This window comes from Salminus brasiliensis, chromosome 20, assembly GCF_030463535.1.
Source record: "Salminus brasiliensis chromosome 20, fSalBra1.hap2, whole genome shotgun sequence".
Classification (NCBI taxonomy): domain Eukaryota; kingdom Metazoa; phylum Chordata; class Actinopteri; order Characiformes; family Bryconidae; genus Salminus; species Salminus brasiliensis.
The window spans coordinates 32,479,612-32,493,789 of NC_132897.1; the positions used below are offsets into that span (position 1 = coordinate 32,479,612).

Consider the following 14,178-nt stretch of genomic DNA (forward strand, 5'->3'; position numbering starts at 1 on the left):
CAGAAATGGGCTTAAGCACTATTCCCTACTCTGGAAAACCAGGAGCACTACGCAGGATACTATTATAGTTATAGGGGAACAGAAATGGGCTTAAGCACTATTCCCTACTCTGGAAAACCAGGAGCACTACACAGGATACTATTATAGTTATAGGGGAACAGAAATGGGCTTAAGCACTATTCCCTACATTGGAAAACCAGGAGCACTACACAGGATACTATTATAGTTATAGGGGAACAGAAATGGGCTTAAGCACTATTCCCTACATTGGAAAACCAGGAGCACTACACAGGATACTATTATAGTTATAGGGGAACAGAAATGGGCTTAAGCACTATTCCCTACATTGGAAAACCAGGAGCACTACACAGGATACTACTATAGTTATAGGGGAACAGAAATGGGCTTAAGCACTATTCCCTACTCTGGAAAACCAGGAGCACTACACAGGATACTATTATAGTTATAGGGGAACAGAAATGGGCTTAAGCACTATTCCCTACATTGGAAAACCAGGAGCACTACACAGGATACTATTATAGTTATAGGGGAACAGAAATGGGCTTAAGCACTATTCCCTACATTGGAAAACCAGGAGCACTACACAGGATACGATTATAGTTATAGGGGAACAGAAATGGGCTTAAGCACTATTCCCTACTCTGGAAAACCAGGAGCGCTACACAGGATACTATTATAGTTATAGGGGAACAGAAATGGGCTTAAGCACTATTCCCTACTCTGGAAAACCAGGAGCACTATACAGGATACTATTATAGTTATAGGGGAACAGAAATGGGCTTAAGCACTATTCCCTACTCTGGAAAACCAAGAGCACTACACATGCTGTAAAGTATGCCATTGTTTCTGAGAGTCTCCGGTCTCCCATGTTACAGTGCCGGCCTACAATACCCCCTTATTTACTGCAGCCTATGGCAGGCTGCACACTCATTAGCTGGGAGATGAGTGCCTGCTGAATGAGTTCTGCAGTTTTGTTCCTTCGCTGCTCCAGAAAATGCAAATAAACGCTGGGCCTAATTATGAATGATGCCTTTGGAAGGAGGCCAGTGTTCCTCAACTGGAAACGAAGACGGATCACAGAAGACGCAGATTATCACTTTTTTATGAAACATGTTCACAATTATGGGCCTGTTTGGGAAATCTCCATATCAGGCAGTTCTGCTTTTGGAAGCAAGAAGGAACACGATTACATCTTCCCATCAATCAGCGTCTGAAACACAGTGGGAAAAGGGCTGTGGCAGCACTTTACTTTTCCATAGCATCTACACATTTGCTCCAGGTTCCTTAGGCCCAATCAGGCATGGAAAAAAAGCCATCTCCAGTGCTGACCCCTGCAGAAAAAAAAAAAAAAGCCCTGATCTCTACCTTCAGCATCCCAGCGTAGGGCTACAAAAAGCCTCCAGCACTGGACGTCGATGTGTCAGATGAGGCATGCTGTTGTACAAATCGAGCATTAGGCTGACGCAAGCTTCGGTGTTCCTCTGTCGGCGTAACTCCCTGCAACCTCTGAGCTGGCGAAGTAGCCCAAGCACTTTGAACCTGCATCCCTCTGAATTCTGGAATCCTGCAATTGCTCAGAAGACGTTCATCACGGTCAGGTTGTGCTGCCACCTGCTGTTGTGAGAGTTTTATTGACTTGTCTTGGGCCTTCTCCAGTCTTATCCAGTCGTATCCGCAGAACTGCTCCGTGATATTTTCCGTGATATTCCCGCTGAGTGTAAAAATCGGTAGAAAGGATTGAGGAATGTGCAAGTCAGCGTTCTGCAAGTATGCAATCCATGCAGTGCTGCAACAGCAGATCTCATTTCGAACATGCACTCGCTGTGTATGCATGCTTGTGAGCACTCGCACTCACAAAACACACACACACGCACGCACGCACGCAACCTTCTAATCTCGCAGAGCTCAGTGGCAGCCAAAATCAATTTTGATCACCGCTGCAGCATTAACAGCAGCAGAGCAGCAGATTTTTAGAAGGTACAACTTCCCGGGCTGTAAATCCGCACCTGAATTGGAGCAGGAAAGGTTGAATAATCATCTACAGTGAATTCCATGACCCTGCCAGAACGCCAGGGAACGTCTCTGTCTGACGGCGCAAAAAGATGAAGCTTTGCAGAGAGTCTGGCTATTATATGTCTTTACCTCTGCCCCTGAACTGCATCTCCATCAGGCTTTCCCAGTGGTAGGCAAGGTTGAGTGGACCATCGGTCAACCCCAGGCGGTCCAGAACTGCGCTGTAAACCTCATGCAAATCACATCCCAGGTGTTTACAGGACATCAGCCTAAACTGAAGAGATCAACACAGACGCTGGACATTCCCTGTTCTGCATAGCGCAAGGTATCTTCAGTCGTATAGCACTTTTCTACAATGTTAAAAATGATATGCAGGGAAACAAACACCAACATCATGGAATCTTGGAATTCTAATGATCCTTAAAATACGGGGAAACCTCTCCAATTTGCTGGATGAGGCCTATTCTGTTCCCCAAAGTTCTGAGTGTAGATTGTGATGAGAAGTCTTCTTACCTGTGGGATCCCCCAAGGCTTCATTGTTGGCCCTGTTTTGTTTTCTCTGTAATGCTTCCCCCTAAGCATTATAGGCAGCGGTTCCCAAACATATCCTTAAGGCCACAGAGACGGCCCACTTTTATGCTCTATGTGTGGCTATAACCACTATGTTAGTTGTAGAAGATTATGAAACTTTGATTTGGTATCCAACACTTCCTCTCAAATGAAAAAATGTCCATCGCACCCTAAACGACTACAATCTGTTGTTCGAGCGAATTGAACACGTCCCAAACCATTTGTGCCTTATGTTACCTAGAAGATGCAGATTAACGTCGCCATTTGCGCTGACCTAAAACGAAAGAAAAAGGAGGCGAGTAGCATCGGTTTTCACCGGTTGTTGAGTAGAACCAACCAGCACAGACCATGCCACACTGAGAACCCGGCTAAAATCGAGGTAAACAAAATTGCATAGCAAAACCTAAAGAGCGGCATAAGCCGTTAAGACACTGTATGCCTCTCTTATCCAGCCCATCATTAGCTGAAAGCTGAATCAAGTGGGTCAAAGTACCGAGAACCCACTACCCTCCGCCAACTTTCCTGTTTCAGTATGTGAACACTGAAGCGAATATTGCAAACAAGCCAACGCCAAACCTTCAAAATTTTCTAGTTTTTATTTCTGGAGTTCCTGCCACTAAGCCTCAAGAGTCTTCTAACCCAAAGCAAAACCAGTGCAAGAGTCTACGGGTTTTAACAAACAAAACACAATAAAAAACTGGGTAGCGTTCAACTGTGGATGCGGCGCGAAAATTTCAGGACCAAACTTGGGTATCAACAAGCTGATGAGAGCGGGAGTTTCCAATACAGCCCCATAAGTCACCAATTAAAAGAAAGTTTCAGAACAGAACAGTTGCTTAGGGGAGTAGCCCGGGCTGCTAAAGCTCACTTTCTGTAGAACTGGATTCTACTTCCAATGATGTCCGCAGAGTCCAATTTGGTAGGGCTCTTAGCACTTACTACAGAGTAAGGCTAGCTACTTGGAAAGAGCTGTGAAGAAATCATTATCTTCCAACAGTGCTGAGCTGCTCTTTTCAATCAAAATAACTTCTTTTTAAATAGTTGCCATCACTTGACGAGGCTTCATCTCCCAGATCGTCAAGCCCTCCACGGCTTTTGATGTGCAAGGAAGAGCCCGACCATGAAGAGAACAACTGTTAAATAAAGTGATCAGTAATTAATGCTGCTTAATCTCGTAAACTCCATGAAACCACCCCGCTAAGGAACGGCTCACCCAGTTTGCACTGCTATGCATATATTTCCCGGCACATAAGGGGTTCATTCAACAGTTAATCCGAAAGATTTGGAACGAGACCTTTTAACCTGGCTCCAAGGCAAAAGGTTGTCAGTGGAGAGTGGGCCTCAAAGAAAGTTCAAGCTAGCCTTCCTCTCCTTCTTTCTTTTTTCCCCTTGTCTTCTGCTCTCTCTCGCTCCAGGGGCCACGCTTCTGCAGCACAGCAAAGATCATTAGGACATCCGTTTCCCACAGTCCTCTGCTCTCTACAGGGGCAAAGCAAAGTGATCCCGGCCAAAAACAAGACGAGGCCCATCGATCTCACCACTCAGTCAACAGACTACAGGCTTCTGGGCATGGAAGAAGAAGAAATAGAAGAAGAAACTGACCACAAGAATAATCAAATGACTAAAATGTGCATCGTTACCAGAACCAGAAGACATACAGTCATGCATTTCTGGCCTTCACGCGCGAACAGCCCGCTGCAGGCTCTCTGTGCCAGGTAAGCCGGTATCCCTCATTCACCTTCAGACACGCCACAGACCCGCCTCCCAGGAAGGCACACCGATTACAGTTAGGCAGCCCTCAGCTTCAGACATAATCGAGCCAGAGTCGATCCATACACCGTGATCCAAGACAGCCAGCAGAGGCCGAGTGCAGCGGCTCAGCCTGGCAGGTAGGGAGAGAACCACAGGGACTAGCGGAATACGAAGCAGCTCTTTTGGCAGTGAAAACAAGGAGGAAGTCTATAGAAGCTGGAAGCTTCCAAGATAGAGACAGCCTGGTAATCACACTAGGAAGTGCCTGGGAATTCTTACCAGAAGTCATTCTCATAAGTCAGGCCCAAACCCCAGTCAAGCAGCGTGGGACCGACTACAGATTGAGGCAAAGAGGATTACAGGGGTACACAGCCCAAACACTGGAGTCAAGATATCCTGCAATCTCGTCCACAACTGAGGACGAGGCCAGACGAGTGGAAACTTCAGTTTTCTGTTCGGCGATTCCTCCGTGCTGAGGATTTCGGCCGTTTCCTGGATACGTCAAACCTGGAATAAACTCCATAACGTCCATGATCAATCTAAACCGATTGGATGACCGATAAAGAATAAAACTCATGGTCAGCTCAATGGCACCCAGCTCTTATGCATCGGCTAGCAGACGCCCGTGCCGGCCAGCATCACACTGAAGTGAGCCATCTACCTACCAAGAGAGTGCAAGGCCAATTGTGCTCTCTCTGGCTCTGGTTGCTGATGGCAAGCAGCATGACCCAGCAGTTGGACCACCCGGAGCCCATCATGTCCTGCTCCTGGCCGAACTACAAACACCACACCCTTGAATTTGACGTTCTTCTGTAAACAACAACAACAACAAAGCCAACCGGCCCAACTGAGCCGTAAAGATGGATCGCCACCAGCCAGTGAGGATCATGCGCTGCTTCAGTGTCAACTGAACCTGCGAACACAACCAGATTTAGATAAATAATTCTTGGTTTACCTTTCATGAACTGGATAAGTCCTGTACAGTCAAAGAGAGCGAGCTAGAGAGAGAGATAGAGAGAGCAAGGCCACAGCTCATACGCCTCTTCTGAATGTCTCTCGCTTTTAGCCGCTGTCGTTCAGAAATAAGGGTCAGGCGGATCAAATAGGAACACAGTCCGCATGCTTTTTTTTTCATATAATTTTTTTATCGTGCTTGCTGGATGCAGAAAGGGATTTGGCTCTTAATTGCTGTCGCAGTTATGGCCTCCTCATCCTTCCAGGGGACAAAAGGGAAAGAGCTTAACATCCGTCCGGCTTGTCCTGGTGTGACGGGCGCTTTATTTATTTTTTTAATAACTCTGAGCTCAGAGAGAGAGAGGGAGAGAGCGAGAGAAGTGATAATGCGGGTGAATCTCGTTTAAAGCAGAGGAGTCAAATAGAGTCAGGAGGGGACACTGAGGAAAAAAACAAAAAAAACAAACAAACAAAAAAAAAGAGTCGTTCTGACAGAGCAAAAAAGGTGTTTATCTGAAATAATAACCACTCTCCAAATACGCAGTGCAGCAGCCAGAGCGGTGCACTGTATGCCCTTAAAACAAATACAAAGTGTGGAAAGGTCATAAATAAATAAATATTATTATGTAACGAGAGCAGGTATGGAATAAAAAAGCGCTGGCAGCAGCGAGCACCGAGCAACTCTGGAAAAAAAGAGAAGAAGATTGAATTTAGTCAATTTCAAACAGGCGGCTCTGAAAATGTGCAGTTTAACGGAGGGCCTACTGACTTAAGCCCCTGTCAAGACTCTCTATTTAAGCTGTGGGCTAAGAGTATACTAATTCTACACTAAATATACACTTTAATAGTCGATAAATGCTCCAAGAACCCGTGTCAGGCGGCGTATTGATTGACGGTTGCGTCTCCCTGGCAGCGTAAACAACTTCGCAGCAGTGGCAAGGCAGGATTGGTGTTGTTCAGCCCTACATTTCTAAGCCCCAACCTCTTCTCACCTAAAAACTGCCTAGCAACACCCTAGAAACCATCTACAATACCACAGCAACCGGTTAGCAACACCGAAATATCACAGCAACCACATGCCACAACATCATCCCATCAATAATACAATAAGACACCCAAGGAACCATCTACAACTCCCTAGAAACAACCTACCAATGGAATATCCTTCGAACAATGCAGAACGCTGTAAGTGCTATTAGCTTTTCTTGTCAGGCGGAGCCCAAAAGGACCACCATTTCCCACACTGAATCCAAAAAGACCACCATTTCCCACACTGAATCCAAAAAGACCACCAGACCAAAGACTCTCTCAGATCCTAACAGCTAACGTTTCAGACACCCTGCCTCTTCCCAGAACACACACACACACACACACACACACACACACACACACACACACACACACACACACACACACAGCATGCTAATGCCCGGTTCTCCCAAAAAGCAGAAAAATATGCCCAACTACGCCACGATTTATGACCTAGCGAATTTGCCCCCAAGCCAAAAGCGCTAATCTATAAATGCTTAAACACGGCGGATGTGTCGGGTCGGGCTAAATCCACTGCTGCTTCAGGAGAGGAGAGCAGAATGGGGGAGGGGGGGGGGGCATGTAAGCAGATGCCCCCACACAAGACCAGAAGAAACTACAGCATACCAAATACCCAGAGAGAGAGAGTGAGAGAGCGAGAGAGAGAGAGAGAGTGCAGGTGTGTGCTCAAAGGACCATTCATTCTTCAGGAGAGACGGGAGACGGATCTCTCTCTCTCTCTCTCTCTCTCTCTCTCTCTCTCTCTCTCTTCTAATCATCTCTCGCTCTTGGTATTTTCCTCTCCATTAGATACAGTGGCATGCAAAAGTTTGGGCACGCCTGCTCAACATTACTGTACTGGGAAAGTGAGCAGGGGACGAAGTGTAGGTCGGGGGACTGTGAGAGCCATGCAAAACCTTCAGCTTGCTCCTCTTGAAGTAGCCCATGGTGGATTTTGAGGTGTTTAGGGTCATTATCCTGCTGTTGAAGCTCATTATTTTTTCATATTCAGCTTTTTATTTTCACTACCAGTGATATGTGCTCAGTGCCACTGGCTGCAACGCAACCCCAAGGCATAATCAATCCACCCCTGTGCTTAACAGTTGGAAAGGTGTTCTCTCTTCATGAATTCTACCCCTTTTTTTTTCTCCAAACATGCCTTTGCTCCAAAACACACACCAGGCATTCATCATCATCTTTTTGCCCTCTACATCTTGCTGTTTCTCTCCCGTACATTCTGCCTCCCTCTCTTCCTCTCAGCTCTTTGGAGAGGCTTTCTCTTACATCCCTCACAGAGCATCCCCCTCCAACTGCCAGTCTCTAGCCCTGTGCTTTCTGACTCTCCTCTGTCTCTTCCCATTTCCACGTCCTCTGCAGATCACGGTCTCTCTATGCACACAAACCACAGCCCTGCACTCCCTTCAGATATTTGCTGCAAATATCTGCAAACGCGTTTACAAGGTTTTAATAGAGACTAATAGTATAGCTAATTATGAAGGAACCCCAGTTAAAGTCGTCGAAAGCGGATACTACACGTATGTGCCGTAGTAGATAAGGAGCCAGCCAGTGGTAAATTAGCCGCAGTTTTTTCGGACTGCTCTCCTCTTCCTCCTCCATGAAAACTAACCCACAGACTAATGAGACGGGCCAGAAAGGCCGCCTGGTCAGTCTTGACAGTCTTCGCAAAGTTAGCGCACTTTTGAGTGACTTTAATAGGCTGCCTACGAGACACGTTCGGCGAGCTTCTGAGGATTTTCGCGCCGCACATTTACACTACAATGCGTGTTCCCAGTCAACGTGCAGCTCAATAAAGAAGATCCGAAAGCTAACTAAATAAATAAATATATAAAACCACAAAACAACAACGTAAATTAGACACGGCTGACATAATAAGGACGCTTCATTAACATATGAAGTGAGCCGCGAGCGGAACAGCTGACGGGCGCTGACACCAACATTCCTCCACCATTGTGGCGGAGCGAAGAAAAAGGCCCTCCATGGGAATGACCGGCAGTGAGCACTTTCTCTACAGCAGTCTGGAGTGCGTAGTCTGGCTACCGAATCTTCTCCCCTAGCAACCATAAGGTCTCTTCCCTGGTACAGCGGTCCGGGTCAGCTTTGCCAACGGACAGAGCCGCATCAGCTGGACTGAGGTTGGGTCTCCTTGCTCAAAGACTGCGGCGGCATTAACGTCCGTAGCAATAGCATGTAAGCATCGCTACTGCAGTGACCACTGCAGAGAGGCGGCGTTAGTCACTGGCCATATTGACGAGGTCCTGACCTGAATTGTGCCGTCTCTGTGACGTGGGCCGACACCTATAGAAAAAGGGCTTCGACCCCAACGAAGCGGGCCTTCAAGCGTGCTGTGAAAGTACGGGTTTGAAGAAGTAATTCACTGCAGACTCGGCTATTGAGCGAGCGGCAATTCGTTAGCCGAGAGCCAACCGAGTAAATGGGTGCTTAATTATCAATTATACATTGTTAAAAGCAACAATTGCATCGTGCACCAGGGTCTTTTCAGAGCTCGCAATTTAGTCATTAGCATCAGCTTCCACTGCTTTTAGTCTCTCCCTCACACAGCTCACACAAGTGGGATTCTTTAGGCGTGTGTGTGTGCGTTACACTTCGTGCCCATTCCGGCCGAAAGCAATGATGTCCAATAAGAGCCCATCTGTCCGCGGGACCCTCCAACACACGCCGCAAGGTCTCAACCAACCTTTGGACTAATCCTGGATTTGATTTCACTACGGCAGATTAAAGCTGCTCTGTCTGGAAACATCTCTTCGTCCAGGCCCAGGAACCAGGCCCGCACTGTTGAATCAGCACCCAAGCGTTTCTAAAAACATGTGTGACGGATGCGTAGTCACAAGGGCTGGGCAATGAGGGGAGAGCACCGTCTACCCATCTGAAGAGGGCCAATTGTGCTCTCTCGTACTCCGGTCACTGATGGCAAAGTGGCATGGCTCGCAATTCGAACTTCGAGCTTAGTGGTAGCGCATTAGACCCCTGCTCCCCTCAAAAACCCTCTGTCGCAACTTTTACTTTAGCTTTAAGTACGCTGAAGAGGTTAATCCATCAATCCATCAACCCACTCAAAACGACTCTGTTTACAGCTGAACTAGAGGACTTTCCATCTAGTGCCATTGATCAGCTGCTGTAGTTTAGTTTTCTGACGGTCCTGACTTTCCTGACTTTCAGTCCTGACTTTCAGCGCTGTCAAAAGCCAAATCAAAAGACACTCGTGATGGAGGCGGAAAAATGAAATCAAGGAGAGCGTTTCTGCTCTGCCGATATCGAACCTGATCAGCCCTGAACCAGCACAGAGGTGCAGCCAGCGCAGCGCAGCACAGCACAGCACAGCACAGCACAGCTGACTGGTGTAACATAATTAAGCACCTGTGGGTTCGCTTATTAAACGGCCTTGCGTTTCTCTGCTTTCCAACTGAAAGTCAACTGAGGTTAAGAGAAGGATGGCGGCGCTGCCAACTCTGTCGCCTGACCCGCATACAAAACGAACCAGAAGGGGAAGTTCGCTGACGTTTTGAAAAGATGATTTATGAGTCTGCGGGGTCGGGTTCTGGAGCACTCTCATTAAAGACAGAGTACCTGATTCTGGTCCTACAAAGATGTGCACCCGGGGCCCCTCAAGTCAGCTTGTGGAAGCTTTTGTTGATGCACTGATGAGCTGAATCAGGTGTGTAATAGAGCTAGAACTACACCGTATACTAAGGCTTTTCCACCTTCAATCAGACAAAGAACTACCACAACATCCACATGGTTCTTGGAGGTGTCATGGTTCTACACAGAGCCACCACCTTTCCTGAGGAACCCTTGAGGAACAATATGGACACACAATGACGAGATCATAGGCAATAAGTTATGAAAAACTGTACCGTATGAGCTGCAAAGAACCAAACTGACCTCTTCGTTACCCTACCTGCAATTAAATACATAATTACAAAAGAGCCGTTTACTACAGTACAAAAACAACGCCGCATTCCATAGAGCCCCGAAGTCGGATGTCAGAGCTGGGAAATGACGATGAGTTGACAGTGTTACGGTTAAGCTAACAGTTAGCTAAAGACTTCAGAGTTTACCACAGATAGAAGTTAAGCAGTACTGTTTATACAGGACTGATTTAATGAGACACAAATAGATAGAAGTGCTTACAAACTCTCCCGACTTTCCAAGTAGGAAATCCGTCTTGTAGGGGCATTCCCAGCTGAAACTTCCTACTCGGAACTGTCCAAAAGCAGAAGGGCTGAGGAACTTTGGTCTGACTGAGATACTTGGTCCGCAGTGCAGGCTTTACTGCGAGCACTTCTGGGAAGGTAAACACAAACAAGAGCTAAATTAGAGCATCAGCATTCCCACTGAAGTGCCCCCCCCCTTATGAGGACCACTGTAATACATGTGGGCCCAGTTTAGTGCATGGCCAGTAAGCCTAGTCCTGGACTACACAGTTTGGTCAACAGAGACCTTCCACTGACATGACTAGGCTTAATACACAGCCTGGAAACTGGCCTTTACCTAGTCCTACGTCTAGTTAAGATCCAGTGGATTCCCTAAACATGCAACACTTCTATACTGCAACCAGACCTGTACACTGTGGTGGGCTAAAGGAAGGATTCACAAGAAATTAAACCCACATAAACAACATTTTTCCTTGAAGAAGAAAAGCTTTTAAAAGATCTTTCTATCAGCACCCAGCAGCCAAATAGGCGCTAGCTTAACTGCCAGTGCGAATGCTTCTCGGTGGAAAACAGAGGATACACACACGTCATAACGGATTACAATGGTCATTTTCAGAACGCCAAATTGTCTGACTCAACGCAGCATCGTCCAGGAAGATACAGACTGGATCAGAAGCTGCGCACACACACACGTGCTGAACGTAGGAGCAGCCCATAATAATGATCCAAGCTATTTATATTCATTCATGCTGCACATGTACTCCAGTTGTTCTGTTTTCCACACTGCAGAAATCTGCATCTACTACACAGCTGGCCTGTGCAGCATCCAGGCCGATGCCTTTTTCGTTACACCTCCACTGCTGAGCTTAACCATTAAAGCATTCAAATTACGACCATCTCAAATAGATTAAGGGAATCTTAAGGCCAAGCTGAACAATCCCATATCGTACATGACATGGCTGGATCTACCTGGATATCCCAGCAGCACCAACAGGTCAAAAGAAGGAGGACCTGTTAAAATAACATGGTTAACATAAAACTGGTTGACAGACGTGCTTTAAAATCTGGGACACCCTTTAGGCCAGTCGGTCTCTAAACGCCCATCTGAAAAAATCCAGTATCATCACAGAGTGTGCCTGACGTTCGGTGGACACTGGCGGCTACATGTTAAAACATCAGATGTACTTTTTTGGGAGATGGGACATCACAACTTTACCGTCCAGGGACACCAGAGGATCCTAGACGTGTCCAAAAAAATAGATATTCATTAATTACATAAGTACGTGTCTATATATTTAGTAACAGGGAGCTGTGTCTTTGTTTAAGTCTAAAACTAAGCACTACAAAACGCCTGATTTCAGTTCATTCGCACCTTCACGATTTAAGTGCTGAGAGGACGGGAGACCCTCTGATATTAAAGGGCGGTTTCGAGAATGACTGGCGATTTTGCTGGCTGGCTTGGTCGGTGTGTAAGGGTGGGAAAATCATCTGACTAAAATCATCTGACCCAACTGACCCCGTTTGCACCATGGGACTAGTATCTGTATTGCATCCGGATAAGATTTTAGCCACATGCGTTGACACTGGGTCGTCAAACGGGTCTCAGGTTAGTCAGATTGAAATCCGACTGCTGGGACTTGAGTTACTGTCTCAAAATTCCCCAATTTTACAGATCACAATGTGTCTCAATGTGTCTCAGACCACTTTTTATGTGGTGTGGCCTAATCCAGATTCAATCCTGAGGTCATGTGACGTGTCCAGGCGTAAACAGGGTCACTGGTTAGCTTAAGTGTACGTTTTGCTGGTGAAGCAGCACACCATACAGCATGGGACTAATGCCAACAACTAAAGCCCTGACATTAGCTAGCTAACTCGGTATTGGATACAATGACGTGCCCACGACATAACCGAGGCTCTGATACTCGCCTACAATTCCGCTCCACTGCAAGACCCCTGGCTGGTGGTGGGCTAATATCTGGCCACGGGGTGCTGTAGTGCGTCGTGGTTTAGCCGTAATCTACCTCAGACCTACAAAGCAGACATGTATTCAGTCAGTAATGAGAAATACAGCTCGCCTCGACAGCCTGACTGACTGACTGGACTGACGGAGGCTGCAAAACAATGGCGTAAATACAGAGAGAAATACAGGGAGCGCGCGGGGCGAATGAACGACATTCAGCAGATATTTATTATTGTCTGTTTTAAGCTGAGACACGTTTACGTTTCAGTTAGGACAAGAAACAGTGGAGAAAACGAGGGGAAATCACTCGGTTCAGGTGGGTTTAGCCCCGCAGGCTAAGCCTCCCCTTCCTTTCCCTTCTGGCTGGAGTTGAAGGCGAGCAGCGTAAACTTGGTAACGGCAGCCGCTCTCGCGCTGCCCTAGCAACCAGCGCGAGGTTGCCAACTCCCTCCATACCAATAATAATTATTATTATAATTATTATTATTATTATAAACAAATAAAAAATAATGTTAATGAGAAATAAGAGTCGTTTAACCCTCCCTAAAAAGATTTCATATGTAAACATTCAACACCTATCGCACACCTACGTCACCCGCACGTTAAACCCTCGCGCTCATCCTCGCGCCTCTCCTCACCGTCAAGAAAACGGACGCCGACGCGCTCAGGTGCTCCTATCCCTCCACTTCAGTCTCAGTCAGCCATTAAAGACCTGTTGTCCCTCCAGCCGGTCCGACGGGGAGATGGTAACGTGGTGTTTCCGTCAAACGCTGCTCCTATTCCCAAACATGCGAGGCTGTGAGGACCGTCCGCCTTCCTTCTCCACGGCTACAACAACAAACGCATGGAGAGGACTCTCACTGCCGTGAGTGTAGCCGAGCCCCGCCCACTACTACACAGAGCCCTTCTAGGAAAGCACCCCCGCTCTCCTATTGGTTAATATGTGGCTTTCATTCCGCGTGGCAGAACAAAGCTCAGCCCTCATTGGCCGAAACGCTGCCAAACAACGCTTTAGCCCGCCCCGCCTCCTGGTGCCTGATTATCAGCGCAATTACTTTCCACAGTCTTTAATAGGGTTTTCCACAGAGCCCCAAAGGTGCCTCCTGTATCGAGGCCTCAGATGATATTCCACTGTTTTTATCATCAAAATAATGTTTTTGAATGTTATACGTTTATGTATTGATATATCCTGTGGCCCTAACATACCACAGAAACCTCAGACACCAGAAAATATTTTGCGTATATTATCTTGTGGGCACTAGAAACTCAGTGTGTGTCCTAAATATATTTTCTTGCGACCATAATATATATATATATATATATATATATATATATATATATATATATATATATATATATATATATATATATATGTGTGTGTGTGTGTGTGTGTGTGTGTGTAGTAGCCTCTGTATTTTATTGTAGCTTAAATAAAAGTAACTTGGGGTCGCACTATATTATTTAGTGGCCTCAATATATTATTTTAAAGGCTTAAAATATACTATAGTAGTCTCAGTATATTATTGTAGCCTCAATACATTTTCTTTTGGCCTCAATATATTATCTTCTGTCTTCAATATATTATCTTTTGGCCTTGATATATTATCTTGTGGCCTCAATATATTATCCTTTGGCCTTGATATATTATTTTGTGGCCTCAATATATTATTTAGTGGCCTCAATATA

At 46.2% G+C, this 14,178-nt stretch overlaps 1 protein-coding gene across 13 annotated transcripts in view; it reads right to left on the reverse strand.

The window, feature by feature from the left end:
• The window catches only part of arvcfb (ARVCF delta catenin family member b), a 225,530-nt gene extending 212,191 nt beyond the window's left edge, over positions 1–13,339 (reverse strand). For 9 of the 13 annotated variants that reach the window (XM_072665137.1, XM_072665134.1, XM_072665135.1 and 6 more), the window contains exons 1-2: positions 13,131–13,339; positions 10,510–10,662 (exon numbers count right to left, since the gene is read on the reverse strand). The gene's annotated coding sequence lies outside the window, so the exon portion shown is untranslated. The remainder of the gene's footprint in view (positions 1–10,509; positions 10,663–13,130) is intronic. The other 4 variants (XM_072665138.1, XM_072665136.1, XM_072665133.1 and 1 more) reach the window with 2 other exon arrangements.
• Between the last annotated feature and the right edge of the window lie 839 nt (positions 13,340–14,178).